This window comes from Saimiri boliviensis, chromosome 5 (assembly GCF_048565385.1).
Source record: "Saimiri boliviensis isolate mSaiBol1 chromosome 5, mSaiBol1.pri, whole genome shotgun sequence".
NCBI classification, from domain to species: domain Eukaryota; kingdom Metazoa; phylum Chordata; class Mammalia; order Primates; family Cebidae; genus Saimiri; species Saimiri boliviensis.
Window position 1 is genome coordinate 73,933,946 of NC_133453.1, and position 23,039 is coordinate 73,956,984.

Below are 23,039 nucleotides of genomic sequence, written 5' to 3' on the forward strand. Positions count from 1 at the left end.
TTTGTATGACGGTCTGGTAGCTAGAATTAATATTATTTTTCTTACCAACAGAAAATGGTAAATTTTTAATATGTATTCTACCTCTTGTTTTTGTGATATGATGCCTCTCATGATATTGTCATGGTTTAGGGTCTAGATAATTGATATAAGATGGTTAATAAAAGTCAGGGCTGAGCTCAGTGTCTCCTGCCTGTAATCCCAGCACTTCAGGAGGCTGAAGAGGGAGGATTGCTTAGGTCTAGGAGTTTGAGAACAGTCTGAGCAATATAGTAAGTCCTCATCTCTACAAAAAAAAAAATAGGCATGATGTCACATAGTCCCAACTACTCAGGAGGCTGAGATGGGAGGTTCACTTGAGCCTGAGAGGTTGAGGCTGCAATGAGCTATGATTGCACCACTGTGCTCCAGGCTGGGCAACAGTACAAGACCCTGTTTCAAAAGACAAACATATGCTGGGCCTGGTGGATTATGTGTGTAATCCCAGCACTTTGGGAGGGCAAGACAGGAGGATTGCTTGAGTCCAGGAGTTCATTTGCACCCTGGGCAACACAGTGAGACCCTGTCTCTATATAAAATAAAAACAAAAACAAAATGAAAGTCAATTAGAATAAAATCATCATAAGTGTTTCAACAGATGAAGGGGGTAATCATCACATCACTGCCTGCAATATCAAAATTTGGGAGCAATCCTCATTGTCCAACAGTAAGTGATGGATTAAGTAAATCCTTACAAAGGGATATCAGGCAACCATTAACATAATTCTGTACACTACTTAGGAAGCTGAGGAAGCAGAATCACTTGAACCAGAAGGCAGAAGTTGCAGTGAGCTGAGGTTGTGCCACTGCATTCCAGCTTGGGCAATAGAGTGAGATGCTGTCTCAAATAATAATAATAATAATAATAATAATAATAATAATAATAACAATGCTGTAAAATAAATGTATTGACATAGAATTATATGTTAAGTAGAAAGTGCTGGCTGCAAAATGAGTTCCCAGAACAATCTAGTTTTTATTTTACAAATCCATCTCTGTATCCCTCTATTTTCCCCATTCCCTGCTGACTTTTCAATAAAAAAAATCCTGGCAAGATATGTGATAGACAGGGTCTGATAGCCCTGATTCATCGATTCATCTTGGTATAAGGAATTCTGAGTATTTCAAAACTTGTTTCTTTTTGTTTATGTGTATTTCCTGATTTTTCTGTAATGAATGTTAATTTCTTTTCCATTAAAAAAACCATTTTACAGGAAAAAAGAAATAAATTTAGGAAATGAGTGAGTAAGGAATACCCGGAGTACATTGCTGAGGTCAACATCATGCAAGACTGTCACCGTAGTTTCCCACAAAATATTCTTTGGTGCCACTGTCAGAATTTAGAGCCAGTTAGATTGAATATTATTCTGACTCAGCATGACATTTCTTTTTGTTCTTATGCTAATGCTTAAAAGCTTGAAACAATGCACTCTATTCGATACATTTCATCAAATATTTATTGAGCACCTACTATGTGCCAATTACTAAGAATACACAATTAGCAAGACAAAGTTTTGTTGTAAATCTAAGTCAACATGTGCCCTCATAGTATGTGTACCACTTTGAAAATCTGAGATGATTATCCTGAGGTTCTACAGTGGGGGAAATCATACAAAACAATGTCCAAAAAAGTTCATACTAAAATAATCTATTTATATTTTCACTGTTTTAAGTCTTGCAATATTTTAAACACAATGTAGAATGATGTTGAATCATTATTTTTAAAACCCACATATTTATTGTTCTTGATTGTGATACCACCTCTATCCTCTGCTTGAATCAATAACATTTGAATGCTTCTACTTATTTGGGAAGGAATTATTCCAATCTGTTCAGTCTTTGAGCCAAATCTCTCAGTCTGACTTTGAGATCCTTACTAAAAACTCTAGTTCCCTCATGAGGCAAAACTGTTTCTAGAGTATGTTTCAAAGGAAAGTTGTATAACCAACAATTAAACAAACTAAAATAGTTTAAAGTTGGGCTTAGCAATTGTATACATTTACTTATCACATTATATATTATAATTATTTTTATGAATTAAAATTTTGATCTCAGTTAATTTCAATTTTGTTATCTTTGTTTTCCATTAATTATTATTATTGCTATATCCAGAAGATTTTGCTTATTTATTTATTTGCACAAGTCTCTTGGCATGGAGCTTATATGAATCAGAATGTAAAGAAACCTGGAGATCATCTTGTACCGTTATTTTGTTTTGTGGAAGAGAATGATTAAGCTAGATGTAAAGTAACTTGTGGAGTGTAAGTTGTTTTGTGTGGTGTCTTTTGAAATGTAGGTATGTGAAATCTGGTAGCTGTTGTTCTTAGAACTTTGTAGTTCAGAGTACCAGGCTAGCATTCTTACCTGCGTTGATATTTTTCTCCTGACTGTTGGGTAAAACCATTTTTTAGATCTATAAATTGCTGAAGATAACTATGTGTATTTTTTTATGGTACTTGATGGGTCAGTTTATTCATTTAACACATTTATTAAGTATCTACTAAGTGCCAGGCTCTGGTCTTGGCATTAATTTAAATGTTGATGGAAATTATTAAAGAGTGACTATTGTTTCAAATCTATACAAATGACCATTTTGTGTGTGTGTGTGTGTGTGTGTATGTGTGTGTGTATGTGTGTGTGTAGAAAGAGTGTATGTGGATGAGAGAGAGAAAGAGAATGTTTTGTTTCCTTCCTGTGTAAAATCTGTCCAATTTTCTATCTTAACTGTCATTATATGTCAAACATACACTATTCAAATTAGCTTATTTCTGAGACCCATGTCTGCACCAAGGCTCCTGGGTTTTATTTTATGATGAAATGCCAATTACCCTTTATAAAGCAAATTCTTTATTTCATAATTTTAATAGGATGGTACTTTCAAAAGCCTGCATCTGATTATATATGAGGCATTAAATATTTCAGTATAAATTTTTTTTTCTTGGGCCTGCAGCATTTTAATTTTATTGTGAAATAGAAAAACTTAATATTAAGACTTTGCTTTCAGAATGCTCTGAAATGGTACAAGTAATGTTGTGTAAAATAGCACAGCTAGAGCATCCCTAATCCACAGATCTAAAGTCTGAAATGTTCCAAAATTCAAAACTTTTTGAGCACCAACATTACACAAATGGAAAATTTCACACATAAGTACTTTACACAAAGTTTGTTTCATGCATATTATTTATAATGTTTTATAAAATTACCTTAAGGCTATGTGTATAAGGCATATATAAAACATAAATTAATTTTGTGTTTAGACTTGGGTCTCATCCCTAAGATATCTCATTACATATATATATATGTACATCTCATTATATATATGTGTATATACGTATATCTCAATATAAATACACGTACATAAACACACACACACACACACACACACACACACACATAACATGTTATAAAATCTGAGAAAATCCTAACCAAACACTTCTTGTCCCAAGCATTTCAAATAAGGGACACTCAACCTGCCCAAGTAATGCCACACTCTGAAATACTGCTTCCTTCTTTAAATTGTCTGTCTCCGTTGTAAAAACGACAGTTAAATTTTAGTAACTCTTGATCATTTTTATGTTTTTTCTGTTTTTTTTTCACTTCTCATCCAGCATTCGTTGCTTGCTCTCTCTTTTTATAGGTCTGCCCTAGCTTCCCTTTTCAGTTGTTATTGACGTTACTAGTCTCACTACCAATGCATCTCAGTCCTTGGATTCGGGTTTGCTATTCTATATCCACCTGCTCTGTCCTAATTGTCCGTGAAAGGCATTGCTTTTTGCCTGGTGGAACATAAAACTCTGACAATCTTTGGCTCCTGCTTCATTCAGAGATGGGTGGTTGATGACACAGGATACAGGTTTCTTGGTTATACATTTAGGATACCTTACACATTTTCCAAGACTAACATTAACCTCCAGTTCGAGGAAAGCAACAAAGTTTCAGGACAAAGAAGAAGGAGAAGGAGAAGAGAATTTGAGGAGCTAGGATTTTCAGTTCTGGACCTAGACCTCAGGCAAAACATTACCGAGTTAGTATATCAATACACACAAGTATCTTCTGAACTGTTTTTTGTTTGTTTTTGGAGGGAGAGAGAGCCTGGCAATTGCTTGTAGGTACTGACATTAAAATGTTGCAAATACATGAAGGTTCCTTGGTGCTTGCAAAATAACCACAACATGTAAAACAAGCAAAGTCACTAAAGTCTTAAACCTAACTCATAGGTGTCATAGTATAAAATAGTACTGTGGATGCTAAAACCAATGTCGTAGACTAGTCAAGTACTAAAGCTACACCTGTTGATATTATACTAACCTGTATTTTAAACCTTATTTTTAGGTCACACATAGCACTAATAAAACAGTAAATAAGTCCCATAAGTGCACGTCAAAGTGTAGGAGGAAGGCCACAGCTAAACTTTATAGGAAAACCTGCCACCGTATGATTAAACACTCCACCAAAAAGTTTTTAGCTAGTTTTCTATTTATATCCCTAAATATCTTTGGGATAGAGCCAAATAAATTAGTTCGTAGAAAGGTACAAAGGCCTTTTTAAGTCCGGATTTTGGGTGTGTCAGTGTTTGTTACAGCAGCAAAAGGAAGGCTGAAACAGAAAGTGGTGTCATAAATGGAACAAATACTGTTTAACGATTTTTTTTTGTCTTAAAAACAACAGCAAAAGCGACCATCTTCCTGGAATTTGCGTTGTCCCTTTCCAGAACAGATGCTGAGCTTTCAAACAAACCCACGGTAGAAGCAAGCCCTCTCCAGGAAATCCCAATCTCTTTCCAAACAGGGACAGCAAGGGTTCTCTCTGTTGTCTCCGTTTTGCCCTCTCCTCTGGGAATTGGTTTGACTGCTGAGAGCATCCCAAGAAGGGGAGGTGCGCCCCAAATTGGCGAGGCTCTGCCAAATACCAGAGGCTCTTCTTTGGAAGGAGACTCCTCCTTTGGACGTGAGGCGCTCCTACCAGAGCGCCCGCGTACAGAAACGGAAACCACTAGCTGCGCTGAAGTGAGTCAAGTGATGAAATCAAGACTACACGGGAAGGAAGCTCACGAAGCCTAACTGGTGACAGAAGCTGCTGAACCCTGCCCGAGGAAACCACATGAGCCAACAGTTGCTGCCCCTCCGAAGTGGCCCTCGGAAGCAGCGCACCCCTTCATTTTGGCGAACCGAGGAGGAAGGGAGGAAGCGTGTGTGGGAAATCTAGAACTTCTGGTTCCTCAAGGACCCAGCAGACTGTGTCCTGGCTACAGGATGATCGCTGCCACCAGGTCAGTGCAGGATTGCTCCAATGTAGACGGGCCGGGAGCCACGACTCGCGCGCAGCAGCGGCAGCCTCGCCAACCCCGCAGAGGGAAGCCGCGCGGCAGCCAGGCGTGGCCAGGACTGCGCCCCCGCCCCGCGCGCGCGGTCGAAGGTTCCCACCTGGAGCGCTCAGGTAGGGCTGGGGCGGGGCGGGAGGCTGGCGCGCAGGCGCGGGAGCGGGGCCTCGCCCCTGCCGACGTCGCAGGCTGGAGCTCACCTGGGAGACTCCGAGAGGAAGCCGAGCCTCGGTTCTGCCTCTCCAGGCGACGCGGGAGGCCCCGCGGGAAGGCAGGAGGCGGCGGCGGGGGAGGAGCTCGACTGAGCCGCAACTGTAGCGACAGCAACCGGAGTCGCCGCCGCCGCCACCTGCACCTGGCGCCCGGCCCACGTCCAGTGCCAGCCCGGCCGCCGCTTCCCGCCGCCTTGCCCTGCCCACCCGCCAGGTAAGCCGGCGGCCGGGCTGGGGACGCGGTACCCCTGGGCTGCGTTAGAGCAGGCGGGAGGCAGCCGCGGGGGTTCACGTGTTGGGGACAGGGTTGCGGTCCGGGGGGCCGTTTGGAGACGGTCTCGAGAACAGAGTTTCGGTTGCCGCTGGAGAGAACCCGAAAGAAGCGCTCCCGGCCAAGGGGCAGGTGGCATCCCTGGGGAAGCCCGGTCGCCCCCTCTCGCCCACGGTGCCCCCCGCCACTCCCTATAGGGCGGCCCCAGGGGAGCTGGACGGAGACCAAAGTCCTGGTGGCCCCGGACTTGCCCTTGGGAGGGTCGCAGCATAGGGACCCTGAGAACGAGGGTCGGGCGCCAGGCGGGCGCGCTTCCCCTCCGGCTAGCAGGTGGCCTGTCTCCTGCCCGTCTACCCGAGAGGGCATCCCGCGATGGCGAAGGGCATGGCTTCGCCAGGCAACTTTCCCAACCGGGGACCCCAGACAGTTCTAGGCTGCAAACCGCGGCGGCGGAGCCATTTAAATGGTTTCCGAGTGGTTTGGAAAGCGCTCTGTGGCCGGGACGCGGACACCCCTCTCTCTGCTTCGACTCTACACTTTTCCGGGTGCGCTCTCCAAGCCAGAGCTGGGCCCACTTTCCTGTTCAGTGGAGAAGAGTTCTTTTCTTCTGTGGCAGGAGGAAATCCAACTGCCACGCACCAACCGCACACCATCTCGTCAGCGGACCTGTTGACTTAAGGACCTGTACATCGCGGCTATGGTTTGGCTGTGGCATATGACTCAAAGGTTCAAAAAAACAGTTTCAGGATCCTGCCACGTCTAAGCTTGGGTGTGCCAGGCCCAAATTCCTTTCCCTGCCTAATTAGGTTTTTCTGAAGCCTAAGAATTGAGGGTGAAACTGGCGCTTATCTTAGACTTTTATTTCCTTCTCTTTCAAACTCATCAAAGAAACTATTTCTATTTAAGAACCCTATGGACTTACCAATATTTTCGATTTTTGAAAAAAGTTAATAAGTTAACATAACTTGCTATAGAAGTTATGCTACATAATGAAGACATTTACACTCAGATTGTATAGTTAAAAAACATGAAAGTGACAGTATTTTAATTAGAAATTCGCTAATTGTAGGAAAATCTGTTGCTTCTTTTATTGCATATATTATTCTTTGAGTTTGTGGCAAAAATACTTAAGGTTAAAGTCACACCTGCAGTTAGATTCTTGTAACTTTTAATATCTGAAGTCTAGCACACATATTAAACTTCCCAAGAAATTTGTACCAATATTTTTTTAAATCACTTTAACCAACATTTGTATGTAGAAGTTTCTAACAATAAATAACAATTCCACTAGATTTGTTTTGTTCTATCTCTGAACATTTAAAAAATATATTTTAAATTGCACATTTAACTTAAAATGCCTTGTGCAACATGTAGTGGTTTTTCCTTTTCTTTCTTTCTTTCTTTCTTTTTTTCTTTTTTTTTTTTTTTTTTTGCTTTTTAAGATTGGATGAAAAACTAAAAGCCTACCAGCCTACCACAGCATAACAGGACATAATTATTAATTCAGTCAGGACTTTTCTACATTTATTGAAAGACTCTCACTTGACCTCTTAATCTTGTCTCCATACCAAGTAATCAATGTGCTAGATACTGTTTTCATATTAAATATAGGAGTTGTTCCTTGAATTTTGAGTGTTATTCTTCATGGCTTGTTGGGCAGATGTTATCAGAGTTTCTTTCCTCTTAACCTCTAGTAAGAAATGTAACATGTTTTCATTAGCTACAGTAACAGTGTGATTTAATCTATCTGTTAAATAGGAAAAATGATACTTTCCTAGATTGAGATAACAAAGCCTTAAAAACAATCAGGAATGTCTTCCAGCCCTAGCATTCTCGGGGTCCCTTTCTCACTTTGTAGATTCAATAGTCAACTCATCCATTTGTGAAAAATTGAAGCTAAGAGAGGTATTCTAATTTCATTTCACCTGGAGATGGCATGGTCATTCCAGTGGCCTGACTCATGACTCCTATATCTCTCTTTTCACCACCCACATTCTCACGTATCATTAGACATTTATCTTTTTTCTTTCATATAATTTGTTAGGCCTTTGTAATTATAGAATAGCCCATTGTTCTTTTTTCAGCCCTGTTTTACTCTCATTTCTACTTGTTCAAATGATGCCTGACTTCACTGAGAATAGCCGGTGAAGGCATCATGCTCCTCTCATTGTGGAATAGCTTGCATATTGATGATGCCATGTCAACTGAGATTTTTAGTTCCTTCTTCGTATTTCCAAGCCACAGTTAAGTTTTTAAGTCAATGTGGATAACATTATTTAGTCTTCTGATCCTTTTATTATATTGGCTTAAAATATATTTTATAAGGCAGAGACCCAGTGCCTTTCATCCATTTGCAACACTCCAGATTTTTGGTTTCAAGCACACTTTCTTAACACTAAGTTTCTTTAAACTTTTTTTTCCCCTTTTACTGCAATCCTCAATAACTAATTTATGCCTCAATTCAGTAAACTCAATGTGAATGTATATAAATGAAACAAATTTTAGTAATATAAAACAATGCTTAACCTTACAACATGGACATTCATTATTTCATTTTTTTAAATATTGGTCTAAACACATTAGACTGCTTTATGGCCACAAATGTGCTGGAGCCTACAATTTGAAAATAGCACTATCCTGTTGAATTTATGTTTTTTTAAAGGCTGATTTTTCTACTAGCTTGCTTTCTCTCTGTCTCATAAATGCATGTGCAGACACACACACAGGCACACACCCACTCACACAAAAGAAAATAAACTATTTTTTTAAACTACTGTAATTCTGATTAAACATTTACTGTAGTGCTTGAAGCTCCAAGACCTTGGTGCTAGATTAAATCTTTCAGATCTTACGAAGTGTATGAAACCTTGTTCATTATACATTATTTTGTGTTAAATGGGTTCTCATTGTGCTGTAGTGTATTTGGGAGCAGGAAAAACTAGAAATATTTTTCCAAGGGGATTTCATGGTAAGAATTAAGTGAAATTTTGAGGGAGAAAACATTCTATCCAGCTCTGTTCTAAACTCTTAAAGTTTTATGACTGAGTTAGTTTTGGGTGGAGTCTGAAAATTTTATTAGAGAAAACATAGCCAGTTTATTATTTTGTTTATATTCTGTTAATATTTAATGCTTTTCTCTTTTATTGTGAAACAAGCATAAGATACAAATTATAGGAATCACACCCCCCCCACTCCCTACCAAAAGACTACATTGAGAGATTAAAATAGATTTGTAGGAATGTAGTCTTAGAAGCTCCGATTGGAGAATTAAGCCTTCCATTGACACTTTCAATTTTAATCTGCCTTTGCATTCTTGGTGGGAAATATTTTTCTCCTAAGGAAAATATTATCATATTTAGTATTTTGGAAATGATCAGTGCCTGAATTATCTTCATATGTATTCAGTTCTCTAGTCCATGGAATGTAAAAATACATTTGGAATGGTAGATCTTTTATAGGTATAAAATCCTATTGAAAAAGAAGGAGGTATTTTCAATTACCTATTTAATTATGCATCTAGTTAGTATCAAAGGAAATTCATACTATGTAATTTGGGTAAAATTTAACACAACTAATGTACGCTCAGAGGCAACACTGAATTCAAATCAATTCCAGCAGTGGCAGGAGACCAAAGTACATCCACTTATGGTAAAGCAAAGACAATTTTGGCACTAAATAGAGAATATTCCCCCAAGTACACCTTTTCGCACAATTGTTTTAGTTTCAAACTGTCCAAATGAATTTTCTTCTCAATATGATTGCCTGCTGGACATCTTTAACTTTTCTTCATCACTGGAGATTATGTATGTTCAAACCAGAACTTTCATTTCATCAAAACCAAACAAATGAGCAAATAACCTGCTCACTTTCTGTATTCTAGCTATAGACAGTAGTACATTTTACCATTTCTTACCTATAATGCCAAAATCAGCCTCTGAAAACAAAACAGAATTTAACTCATTTGTTAGCAAATCTTGAACCTAATTGGAGCAAAGCCTGAGTGAACTGTCAGGTGGCTATTGTGCATCCAACTTAGTGGATTATGTCCCACTGCAGAAATAGTGCTCTTTGATTATGTAACACTGCCCAGGCCCTGCTGGGGTACACTCTTAACTTGGGTATGTAAACCATATCGCCTTTCTAACATCTAAAAAATTCTGAATTTTTTTTGTATGACAAGGTCTCATTACGTTGCCCAGGTTGAGCTTGAACTTCTGGGCTCAAGTCTCAGCCTTTCAAATAGCTGTCAAATTCTGAATTTTGAAACACGTTTGGTTCCAGGGATTTGGGGAAGTGAATCATAGATTTGTACCACTATGCATGTGCCATACCAGAAATCCAGAGGTAATTTTACACTCTTTTTCTTAGTCTCTACAACTGCTATGGTCTAAATGTTTGTGTTTTTGCAAAATTCATGTTGAAATCAAATCTGAGGTATCGTATTAGGAATAGAGTCTTTGTGGGGTGATTAGGTTATGAGAGCCCTGGCCTCATGTGTTTTTATAAAAGACAATGTTCTTATAAAAGAGGACTGAGAAAGCTTGTTAGTCTTTTGCCCTTCCTCCATGTGAGGACACACAGGAGGCCATCTATGAGGAATGGGCACTCACCAGACCTTGAATCTGCCAGCACCTTGATCTTGGACTTCCCAGCTGTCAGGCTGTGAGTGGTATATTCCTGTTGTTTAAATCACCCAGTCTAAGGTATTTTGTTACAGCATGGACTAAGACAACCACCACGAGAACGCGAACGCGAACGCTGCATCCACTGAACATTTTACGCCTTTCCCCCAGCCATAAATTCTTCTTTCACTTTTACTGTTCTAGTTTAGGGTCTTATCATCTCTTAACTAGGGTACCATAGCTGCCTCCGACCTGTTACCTCAGCAGATTGTCTTGTCATCTTCAAGTCCGTCATCTGCTGGAGGATGAGGATGATCTTTTTAGAAATGTAAATTCTTTCACTTAAAATCCTTCAATAATTTTCCATTGCTTACAGGACAGAACTCATGGCCCTTAAAATGGCCCCATGGGATCTGACTCTTGCTGAACTCTGGAATGATACTCCGTAAGCCGAAATTTTACTTCCCAGCAATAGATTTCTTGTCCTTTTGTTTTTGTTTTTCCTTTGTGCTTTTCTTTTGCATTTCCCACTGCAGAGAGTGCCTTTCTTTTTCCCTTTACCTCTAACTAGCTCTTAAGACTCAAAGAAGGTCTTGCCTCATTTGGGAAACTGTGTCCCCTCACCCACACCTCCACATATACCTGAGCAGGGTGACGTATCCTGTGTATACTTCTATTATTTGCTTGAGACAATATTAATATAGTCTGCTTTTGCTCCTGTCTGTGTATATACACACACACTTCCCTTTTGGATTATTTGCAAAACATGCAAAATTTCTCTTTCCTTTAAGCCTTTTGTGGAATAAAAATTTTGGAGTAGAAGTGTCACAAAAAGGGGAGAGGCATCGGCAGGCAGTATAAGTCAGTCTGCCTTTTCAGTAGGAAGTAACCAAAGAAACTGGGGAGTAGGGAACTTGTTTCCCTGACTTAATTAGCATATTTAATTTTGGATTCATTATTTTGAATTCTATTTTATTTTGGGGCCTTTTGGTTCTGTTCGAAGATATGGGGGTTTTATCATTTAAAAGTGAAAAGTTAACTTTGTGACTGAAATGTCTTGTAGCTTTTGCTTATACATATTCCACAATTGAGTTTATTATTATTGTCGAGGAGCTTAAAGGGAGCAGCCTTTATTTACAAAATGTAATTGAGTTAGGCTAGACCAAAACTCTCTCCCAAACAAATAAAATAAAGCAAAAGATTTATTGGAATCAGCAGTCCTCCTTTTCATCTCTTTCTGGCTAGTCCTATGCCAAGTTCTGTCAGTTTTACTTTCTAAATGTTTCTCAAATCCATCTGCTTTTATTCATTCCTATCTCGATCATCATCTCTTGCCTGGACTTTTGCTATGACCTCCCTGTTTGTCTATCTGAGTTCACTGTCGCTTCTTGCTTGTTGGTTCCTCACCCTGCACCCAAAGTGATCTTTTCAGAATACGTGGTTATGTTACACCCTGGATAAAACCCTTCATGACCCTTAAGATAAGGCAAACTCCTTACCATGGCCAAAGGCCTGGCGTGATTTGGCTCCCATCAGGCACACAGCACACCCATCACTGCTCCAGCTGCACCAATCTTTTTATATTGTCATGTTCCTTCTGCCTCTAGGTCTTCTCTGCCTGGAAGGGGAGACTCCTTCCCTTTCCTCCCTTCTTGGCCTAACTGCCTAACATTCAATCTCCAAATTCCTGTTTGAGCTCCCATTTTTTCAGCACTAACTATAACATGGAATTTTTCAACAATCTAACCACATCCTTCCCTCTAACTATGGGTTAGAGTGAAGACTGTAGCCTGAAGAAATAACGTCCTATTTAGTACCTGGGAGCATTAACTTATAAAAATAAAAGATTCCCCACAAAGGGGGCAGACAATACATGGCTCATATTTTTAAAAATAGATTTTAGTTATTAATGCCTTTAAATTTTTATCAAGTAATAATATATTACTTGATATTCTCATAATAAGTAATGGTCTTTATTTACTGTTTTACTATTGAACAGTTACATGGCAGGCGTATTTTAAACAATTTACATGAGGTAACTTATTTAATCTTCAAAGCAACCCTATGAGGTACATGCTATTTTCCTCCCTATTTTAAAGATAGGAAGATTGAGAGATTAAGTACCTTACCTCTATTTACAAGATCAGAGCCAAGACTCAAATCCAAGCAGTACAATTCCAAATCCTGCACAGTCTTCCTTCTGTTTCCATGAGTTCTGTGTCTACCTTAGACTGAAAATAGATTTAAAAAAGTGTTAGGTGTTACAAGCAATCTAGAGATGATTTAATGTAATTAGATGATGTGCATAGGTTAAATACAAATACTGCATCATTTTGTAGAAGCAACTTGAGCATCTGCAGATTCTGATATCTACAGGGGTTTTGGAACCAATCCCCTGCAGATACCAGGACATGACTTATCCTACTTACATGTAAATAAAATTAAATAAGGTTGTTAAGAGATTTCCAACAACAATAAAAATCCAGCCAACTCTGCCCCTCCTTTATCATCTCCCTAGTTCTATGGCCTAAAAGCTACTACTTTCATTTATTTAAATGTTTCTTCCAGCACTTACCTTTTCAAACAATATGCTTTTACTGCTGTTTCTTAATGTATCAATATTTGGCAATATCTACTGACTTCTCATTATGGTAGATAAATATTCAGCTCTTTCATACACAGCCACCTCTACTATTCCTCCTTGACCTCCCAGTATAATTCTCACATTGTTTTGTCTGCATTTTGATGTTTATTTACAGTGATTATGTAGATACTATTTACTACTGAGTCAAGCAAGTATATTATGAGTAGGATTCCTTACTTGCAGAATTTTTTTTTTTTTAATTAAATCCTGGAAGTAATAATGAACTCATTTAAGAAAACAGTTGGCTTACTATCTCTATATATCAATTGGAGTACAATTTCTATATACTCTAACATCTTTTCAGCTTGGTTTTCCATGTAGTCTAACATAACAGATATGTTGGTCCCTTACTGGAGCAATCGTCTTGTCCTCATTTGGACTGTTGCTCTCTAGGTGTGTTCCATGGTGGTGGTTCGGAGTTTCTTTTTGCTAACATCTCTGATAGAGCCTCTCTTCCTTAGATACGATGACTTTTGTTTTTTATTCACACCCTCATTTGGATGAAACACATAGCCACCACTAGCTTCCTGAAAAATGGTGCATGGAATGAAGAAATGTGAGATGTCACATGTCTAAAACTCTGATTCTACATTCACACATTTTCCTTTCTGTTTTATTCTTAAAAATGTGTTCGTAGTTGCAGTTGTTTGTGAATTCCAGGTGTTTGAAGTTCACAATTTTCAAAAGTTAGGAAGGGTATATGATAAATCTTCCTTTCACAGTTGCCCTCCGACACCAGTTTCCTTCTCTAGAGGTAACCGATGCTATTTTTAAAAAATGTATATATTTTCCTTCTTTTTAAAATGCAAATATATTTTGCTTTTCTTGTTCCCATTTAACTATATCATGGGGATCATTTCATATCAGCATATAAATTAACTTTACTTTTTGCTTTGCTAATATTTAATCATATTAATTTATCATAATTTATCTCTTTCCCTACTGGTAGAGTTCTAGGTTGTTTCAACCCTTTGATATTAGAACAGTGTTTTAATCTGCAATTACAGGTGTGCCATTTCACTGGCGTATTAGCGTCTCTATGGGATTTCTGGAAGTCATCCCCACATGTGATCGATATTTTGATATAGAGTAGTAAGCAGCCCTGCAAGTGTGATAATTCTAAGTCAAATGAGATAAGGGGAAAGGGGGAAAAACACCGGATAGTAAATACTTCATGGCAGAGTAGGCTTATTTCTAGAGGACAATTAATAATGCAGAAAAGGTTTCTAATATAAATTACTGTTTTCTTCGAGCTTCTTGAACATGGCCTTTGCTTGTTTTTTCAGATATGACCCATCATTTTGAACTGGATAAAACTTGTTTTTACTGTGACTTCAGTCTCCTTTTTGCACTCCTTACCCTCTGTCATTGCCTCTGTTAGTTTCACTGGCCTCTTGTCTCATATTTTTTTTTTTTTTTTTTTTTGAGGTGGAGTTTCACTCTTGTGACCCAGGCTGGAGTGCAATGGCGCGATCTCGGCTCACCGCAACCTCCGCCTCCTGGGTTCAGGCAATTCTCCTGCCTCAGCCTCCTGAGTAGCTGGGATTACAGGCACGCGCCACCATGCCCAGCTAATTTTTTTGTATTTTTAGTAGAGATGGGGTTTCACCATGTTGACCAGGATGGTCTCGATCTCTCGACCTCGTGATCCACCCGCCTCAGCCTCCCAAAGTGCTGGGATTACAGGCTTGAGCCACCGCGCCCGGCCTTGTCTCATATTTTTAAGTTTTAGATCTACCACTGAAGATAATGCAGAACAGAGAACACTCCATTAGCCAACACCTTTCTGTTTTGAGATGGGATCTTGCTTTGTTTCCCAGGCTGGTCTTGAATTCAAGCAATTGCTCAAGCAATCCTCTTGCCTCAGCCTCCCGAGTAGCTGGGATTACAAGCACCTGGCTAGCTAGTAGCTTTCAACAAGTCCAGAACACATCCTTAACACCCATCACAGCTTAACCTCTGTAGCCTCCACATTGACTCATTTGCTGAGTTCAGCTAACTCTACCTCCCAAATCTCTTTCCAAGCTTCCACACCCCTTCTACTTATCTCTCACCTGGATTACTTTTAAGGGTCTCCTAATTGCCCCTAGCCTTCTATCTGGTTTTTCTAGGCTCCCCAAAATTCCATAGTCAGCACAACTTCAAGGTTAATTATTCTAAATTTTAGTTCTCATTAGGTCATCACCTTGCTTAAAACTCTTTAGGGCCTCTCCCTTTGCCTAAAGAGTTAAGTATAAATCTCGAGGAATTAAGTACCCTCCCCTCCCCTATTTGGAGGTTGGCATTCAGTATGTGTTTAGTAGGCCTCACTGTATATGGTAATTGACTTTGCATGATTCTGGGTAAAATTACCCTACTTGAAGTCAGCTGTTGATAGAAGAATTAAAGTTTAGGCTAAGACTGGTTTATTTCCAACCCAAACTTTTATATTAAAGGAGCTTTTCATGTACCTTAACCATGAAGAATGGATAATGCAGAAATTTCAGATGGTAGTTGGAGAAGTGGAAGGATATTGTTTGCTTCAATTTAGGCACCTATATAGCCTAATATTAAAGGTAAACACAGATTTTATATATAATAAAAAATGATGTTATGGAAGACTTGAATTCTGTTTTACATCTGGGGAGGTGCCAGTAGCTAATGGGGTAAATATGGGGAAGGGGTAAATATGGGGAGACTTACAAATATTGAGATTGAAGTCTTCTAGAATTTCTAGATTAGGGGTTAGCAAACTATAGTCCTTAGACCAAATTTGATCCACTACCTGTTTTTGAAAACAAAGTTTAACTGGAATGCAGCTATGCTCATTCATTTACAAATCGTCTTTTTTGTACTACAACAGAATTGTGTAGTTGCAGTAGAGACCATATGGCCAGCAAAGTGAAAACAAAATTATTTACAATAGTCCTTTACAAAAAGTTTGCTGACACATTTTCTAGAGAATAATGGAAGCTGAGAGGTGGAGAGGTGGAAGATGAATATCCGTCACATAAGCGCTGGTAAAACTGCAGAAAGGTGAATGCAAAATAACAATTGAGCAAGCAATCTTTCTTATTCCTTTACTTCCTATTCCTTAATATTCTTGAGGCCTCAAAGGAAGACTAGATAGAGAGAAATAGCCTACTACTTGTAGGCGTTTGGACTCCTTCAAAAAGGAATGCTTGGTTGAATTAATTGGGTGCAACCTGTCCATCCTCCAAATACATTCCATAAAAAGACCCAGTAGACCCTCTTTTCACTAAAGTATTAAGAAGTACATTAGTGAAGGGATTCCCTGCATCCATGAGAAACCTGTGTCTGCTCTCCTTTATAGACTATTGAAATTGGCTCTCTGATTTCACTGGGGATGATAAAATCACATAGTAGCAAAAATCAAGTGGCAGTAAGCCCTTATCCACTAAATACAAAGTAGATACATCTTCCACAATGGAAAGCTGGGACATAGAGGTATCAGAAGACACTGGCTTGCAGATGCTTTTGATAACCAAGATAATATCTTTGGTATATACTTAGTGGTAGCTAATGAATGAAATACATAAGCAATGCTATAGCATTCCTTAATCTATGTAATAGGAAAAACTCTAGCTCTGGTAACAAAGAAGTTTACTTTAGTTGCTATGGTTGAGAGTCACAGCATCTCAGTCAGTTTTCAGACCTAAGTCAATTCACAGTTACAGAGCTTTCCCCCAGAGGGAACTGTTGCCATTTACCAGAGACTATACTTTGGGGAAAAGGAAATAATCAGACCTTTTATACTAATTCCTAGGGACCCCAAAATATTGTGGTCAATTGTTCAAAATGGAGATGTATAGTGGTCAGGTAACAAACAGAGTCTTAGCTCGGTTGTACTCATGGTGAGCCCAGGGGTCAGCAGATCTAGCCTGTGCTTATTTCCCCAGTTCTTTAATGTATAATTGGAGTAGACACACTGGGTAACTGCCAGAATCTCTATATTGACTCTTTAAACCCGCTTGTCCAACCTGTGGCCCATGGGACACGTGCGACCTAGGACAGCTTTGAATGCGGCCCAACACAAATTCATAAACTTTCTTAAAACACTGTGAGATTCTTTTGGTAATTCTTTTATTCCCCCCAGCTCATCAGCTATTGTTTGTGTTGATGCATTTTATGTGTGGTGCAAGACACAAACCTTCTTCTTCTAATGTAGCCCAGGAAAACCAACAGATTGGACACCCCTGCTAACCCATGGAGGGAAGACCATGTGATAGCAGAGCTAAGTAGAAGACTTTAGAATTTCCCCTTTCTTCAAAGATAGTAAATCAGAAGTAATAATGTATCCCTGAGGAAACTGTCAAGATTGATGTCACTATCAAAGATTTGAAATAAGACTTGTGATATCTATCACATCCCCATTTAGCTCACTTATTTTACCTGGGCAGAAGTTAAATGGATTTTAGAGAACGGCTGTAGACTACCCTAAACTTAATTACTGGGTGACCCCAAAAGTATTTGCTGACCCAGATGTAATATCTTTATCAAACCACATAGCTCCTGGCATTTGGTATGTAGCTATTGACTTAGTTAATATTTTTTTTTTCTGCCGATTTACAAGGATCACCAAAAACAGTTTGTTTTTATAATCAGTGCCAACAATATGGCTTCACAGTCTTGCCTCAGGGCTAGGTCAGTTCTTAATCTTAGTCATTGCAACATTTCACAAGCTATCACACTGTGCCATTACATTGATGCTATTGTGCTAATTGTCCCTCATGAGAAGAAAGTAGCAAGTACTTTAGATGTCTTAGTAGAGCATATGAGAATTAGAGGGTGATAAGTTAGCCCCACAAAAACTCAGTTAAATTTCTGAGCACTCAGTAGCCATGATGCTTGATAGGCTTTTTTTTTTTTTTTCTTTTTTGAGGGGGAGTCTCATTCTGTTGCCCAGGTTGGAATGCAGTGGTGGGAGCTTGGCTCACTGCAACCTCTGCCTCCTGGGCTCAAGCAATCCTCTCACCTCAGCCTCTTGAGTAGCTGGGACCATCAGTGAGCTCCACCACACCCGGCTGATTTTTGTATTATTTGTAGAGATGGGGTTTTGCCATATTACCCAGGGTGATCTTACACTCCTGGGCTCAAGCGATTTACCTACCTCAGCCTCCTTGTAAGCGCTGTAATTACAGGCATGAGCCACTATACCCGGCCTCGATAGTCTTTTTTGAATTTGAGGAAATATCTACAACATTTGAATATGCTGTCTCAACCTGTTTGCAGAGTAACTCTTAAGGCTGCCTGTTTGTAATGATGATCAGAGTAGAAGAAGGCTCTGCAGCAGCCCAGCAGTACAGGCTCTGCTGCCACTTCAGCTTTATGATCTAGCAAGCTCAATGACTCTCTCAGTATCTGTGGCAAAGAGGAATGCTCTGTGGAGTTTCTGGAAAGTGCTGATAGCAGAATCACAATGCGGACATCTAGGATTTTGAAATAAATGTACTCTTCAGATAAATTTACTTTTTGATAAATAGCTTCTGACTTGCTACTAGGTAGATACTGAATGCATAATTATGTAGTGTCAGGTTACCATGTGGACCAAGTTTCCCATCATTATCTGGGAAAAATCTAACCCATCTTGCCATAAGGTTGGTAATGTACAACAGCAGTATATCATTGAGTGGAAATAGTACATGAGACAGAACCAGAGGAGATCTGGATAGGATAGATAAGTTGCATGAATCAGGGACTCAGACTTCTTTGGTAGCAACTCCAATGGCATTGCCTAGTTTCCTTCAACTTATGTCTGTGACTTCTTGGTGATTCCCTTAGTCCAGTTGTTAGAAGGAAAAAAAACATGAAAACCTCAAACCTGATTTACAGATGAATTTGAACAATACACTAGTACTACCCAAGCGTAGACCTGTATAGCACTATGGCCCTACCCATGAGTAATTGTGAAGGATACTGGATGAGGAAAATTCTTCATGTAGGCAGAGATTTGAACAGTAAATATGATTGTCCACTATGTTGGAAATGAGACATGCCTAGAAGTACAGATCTATATTGGTGGTCGAATAGTAGTTGTTAATGGTTTCTATGGTCAGAGCTTTGGAAGGAACAGGATTGGAAGATCTGTGATGAGGCAGTTAGCTTGAGGAAGAGGTATGTGAGTGAACCTTTCAATATGAAAAGACCTTGAAAAAATTTGTATTTCATCTGAGTGTATTTTACAAAAGCACATCCATTGCAGAGGAGGCTCTTAATAATCAACTGGACAAAATGACACATTATGATGTCAGCCAGCCTCTCTTTCCAGCTGTCTCAGTATTTGCCCAATGGGCCCATGAACAGGGATCTTGGTGGCAAGACTGGAGCTGTGTGTGCCTGGGCTCAGCAACATGGCTTCCCCTTTCTAAAGCTGACTGGGATAGCACTGCTGCTGAGTTCTTAATTTCTGCAGAGACCAGCGTTGAACCCCTGCGGGGATCAGCCAGCCTCTGGGTGGCAGGTTCATTACACTGGGTTTCTTCCTTCATTGTCTGTTCACTAGAATAGACAAATATTCTGTATATGGATTTGCCCTTCCTTGACATCACCAACATCTGTGGACTCCTAGAATGCTTACTGGCAGGGTGAATACAGAGTAGTAGGCAGTATAAGAAAGAAGTCATACATATTCACTATGGCCTCACAGCCAATTAGATAGGTGAGGATTATTGTAGGTTTGCACATTTTTTCTTTTTAATTTTTTTTTTCAATCAGCTTTCTTGAGTTCAATGCACATTTCTTTCTTTGCCTCTTACATGCAGGTGTTTATTTGTATATATTAATTTTCTTCTCTCATTTCCATTAAAAAATGTTAAATATAAGCTGTTGGAGATCAACTACAACTTAGTCTTTAGGTAACAGAGTATTTAGTGGGACTGTGACAGAATTTAAGGAGTGACTCAGAGTCATAGCAATGGCTACAATGGGTGTTAGGTCTCTTGTTTTTGAGGAGATAAAACTCTTCACTTATAAAGAAGGACACTTGGACTTTGTTAGCTGAAATATAGAATTGTGTTGTTATTGTACAGGAGTTTAAGTGTGTGGGAGAGTGGTGCATATGGAAGCTGAGTAGTCAAAAGTGCAGCCTTTGCTGCTTATCAGTTTATTGCCTCTTAGCTCCAAATTTACTGTATTAGCCTGTTCTGTAGCAATGGAGCTGGGCCTTGTAAGTATTTTTCTGCTGACTCATGTAATGCTAAGCCTTGCCAGTAGAGGGCACTAGAGGGACACTGAAGTGGCTAAGGCTTCTCTTTCTGGTTTCTGTCATGCTCCCTGGCTCAGCTCCCTCTGAGCACAGTTCTGAGCACAGTTTTCCTCCACTCCTCACTCCCCAGTATAATTTTCTCCAGTACTAGGTACATGCAGAACATAGCTTTCTCTAGAGTTGATGTCCCCCAAACACTGCACTTTAGAGCTCGGTTCGGGCAGCAGTGGTATACCCTTGCGCCGCAGACACCATGGACCTGCTCTGTCATCCAAGTCACTGCTCCCCAAACTCTCTCTTCAGATCTATACATGCCAACTGGGGGCCCCACAGGACTAGGTGTCTAGGATGCTGGCTGCCCAACCTTTGTCCCAGGCAGCCAGCCCAGAGCCATTGTTGCCTGTGTGGTGCATGAAAGTGCACTAAACTCTGCAGGGGACCTCTGTGATCCCAGATCCCATTAGCAGCCGGCAGTTTTCCTGAGCACCTAGCTAGTTCTGGGGTTTCACCCGCAGATGTGAATGGCCTTTTCTGGAACTTCAGGAGCAGATTTCTGGTAAGTCCCATGAATGAAGTACTTCTATGACTTTTCTTCCAGGCAGTCAAAGCTTAGGCATCTCCATAGACATTTCTGTATTCAGCCCTGTGAGAGGAGAGCTCTTCTTTGAATGCTTAATTCAGCCCTAAGGGGTGTAGTTGCCCCTTATACTCTATCTACAACTCCTGTATTCTTTGGAATTCTCCTTAACTCCCACTAGGCAATTCCCTCTTACATCAATCTTCTCTTAATACTAGATTGAATTAAACTCTCTCTTTTCAAATTACTGTGTGGTTTCTATCTCCTTACTAATCCAAAAGCCGCCAACTATGTTTACAAGGTAAATCAATGGACAGATATTTTAAAATGCAGTGCCTCTGTCTGGGGACGGTGGGGTAGGGGGATAACAGTTACATGAATAATCTCTGGATCCACCTAAATTACTCCTCAAAATTCCTCTACTCTGTAGCATGCCCATAAATAATCAATATGTATCTTTCATATGTAATATAAAAGTCATTCACAGGTGCAGATGTGGCAGGAAAGAGTATGTGAGCCCCTGAGTTTGTGACTCCCTTGACAGGTAATGTAGTATCATAATTACCTGTTTGTGTCAAACTGTCAAGGCAGAGTTGGCCAGCTCACACATCAAGATTCTATTAGCAACCTTTCACATTCAGAGGTGACAATAAGGGAGATGTTTATCTGACCAGGCATAGCTCAGAAGCTGGATGTCTGATCCTGTCCTCCTCAGTATTGCAACCTGTGCCTTACAGTTGTTGATGGTTAACTCTGTCACTCAGCTTTTTGTCTCATAATCTGCAGATATCTTTTAGAAAGCTATTCTTTGTTTATAACAATTGAAGGTAGTTTAGTTATCCACTGGTGGTGTTGCCCTGTCACTCAGAGTAACTCTACTTTGCCTTTAGCTGAGTTCTTTGAGGTATGTCCACTACTGCCCGCTCTCAGACAGAATGCACCCGTCCATGCAGCTTGCTTTGCATCAGTGTTTGTTTCTTTTCATACATCCACAGGTCACTTACTGCTCAGAAGAAATGCTGCCAAGGATGTGAACATGAACTTAAACATAATCAGAACTAACAAACTACAGCAGCAAAGCACCATGAGATTTTATTCCACCAAAAAATGCATGCAGACATGATATTCTGCCACTTCTCTGTTCCCTAACATTTTAACCAGTAGATGAGGGGCATATTAAAAAAAAACTTCTATCCAAGCACTTACTGGTTTATTATCTATAATTTATATTAGGGTATTGGGATGTAATTTTGTATTTTTTCTGCTTAGTGTGGTTACCCCTAATTCGTTACAACATGCTTTAATTCAGTAGTAAGCAAGTTTTATATTACCAAATTAAACATCATGACAATTAAATTCATCAGGAACCAGACTTTAAACTTCTGGAGTTGTTTATCATCACAAACACAGAAACAGAAGTGAAAGGAACCACTATCTTCTTATTTCATTAAATATTACTTTCATGTAAAATTGTACTGTTCTGCTTTTTACTACTTTAGAAAATTGTTTCAGTTGGCATTTTTAAGTTAAATGAACAACTAATATTTCTGCAACCTGTGCTTCTCCACCTCGGACAATCACGATGGATCTTACCTTGATATTTTCCCTTCTCAATTTGCATTTAAAAAAGATCCCCAGGTGATTCACAGTCACTTTAAGGTTTGAGAAGCTGTAGTCTAGATAGCTGAAAGCCACCACATTTTAGTTAGATTCCTTTAAATTTTAAGATTTCAGATGGAAGCATATTTTTACACCTGAAAACAATCCATCAATTTTAAAACAGTATCACAGCCAGCTAAAATTGTGTATATTGCTTTAGCTTTTCACTTTATAACATTTTTATTAATGACTTTTTACAATGTCTACATATATATCAGGATACAGATTAATTAATTTTTAAAACCAGATCTCTGAATTTTACTCTTAGAAATTCATAAGAATTTAGAATTTTTTTTTTTTTTTAGTTTTTAAAAACTGTTTTATGATTTTTGACTTCCTCTGTGAATCTGATATTTGGTAATTGGCAAATAGCCATTTTGGACATGTTTTAGAAAGAGTACAAATAGCCATCTTGGACAGCCATCTCAGATAGGTTTTAGAAAGAGTACAAGAAGAACAAATCCTTTATCTGCTAATCATTTCCAATGTGCAAA

General features: G+C 39.3%; 1 protein-coding gene across 3 annotated transcripts in view; it reads left to right on the top strand.

Moving 5' to 3' along the window:
* The window catches only part of GALNT3 (polypeptide N-acetylgalactosaminyltransferase 3), a 120,173-nt gene that overhangs the window by 68,909 nt on the left and 28,225 nt on the right, over positions 1–23,039 (top strand). For 2 of the 3 annotated variants that reach the window (XM_074399560.1, XM_074399561.1), the window contains one exon: positions 4,705–5,305. The gene's annotated coding sequence lies outside the window, so the exon portion shown is untranslated. Of the gene's footprint in view, positions 1–4,704; positions 5,306–5,330; positions 5,783–23,039 lie in introns of those variants that run through there. The other variant, XM_003921916.4, reaches the window with a different exon arrangement.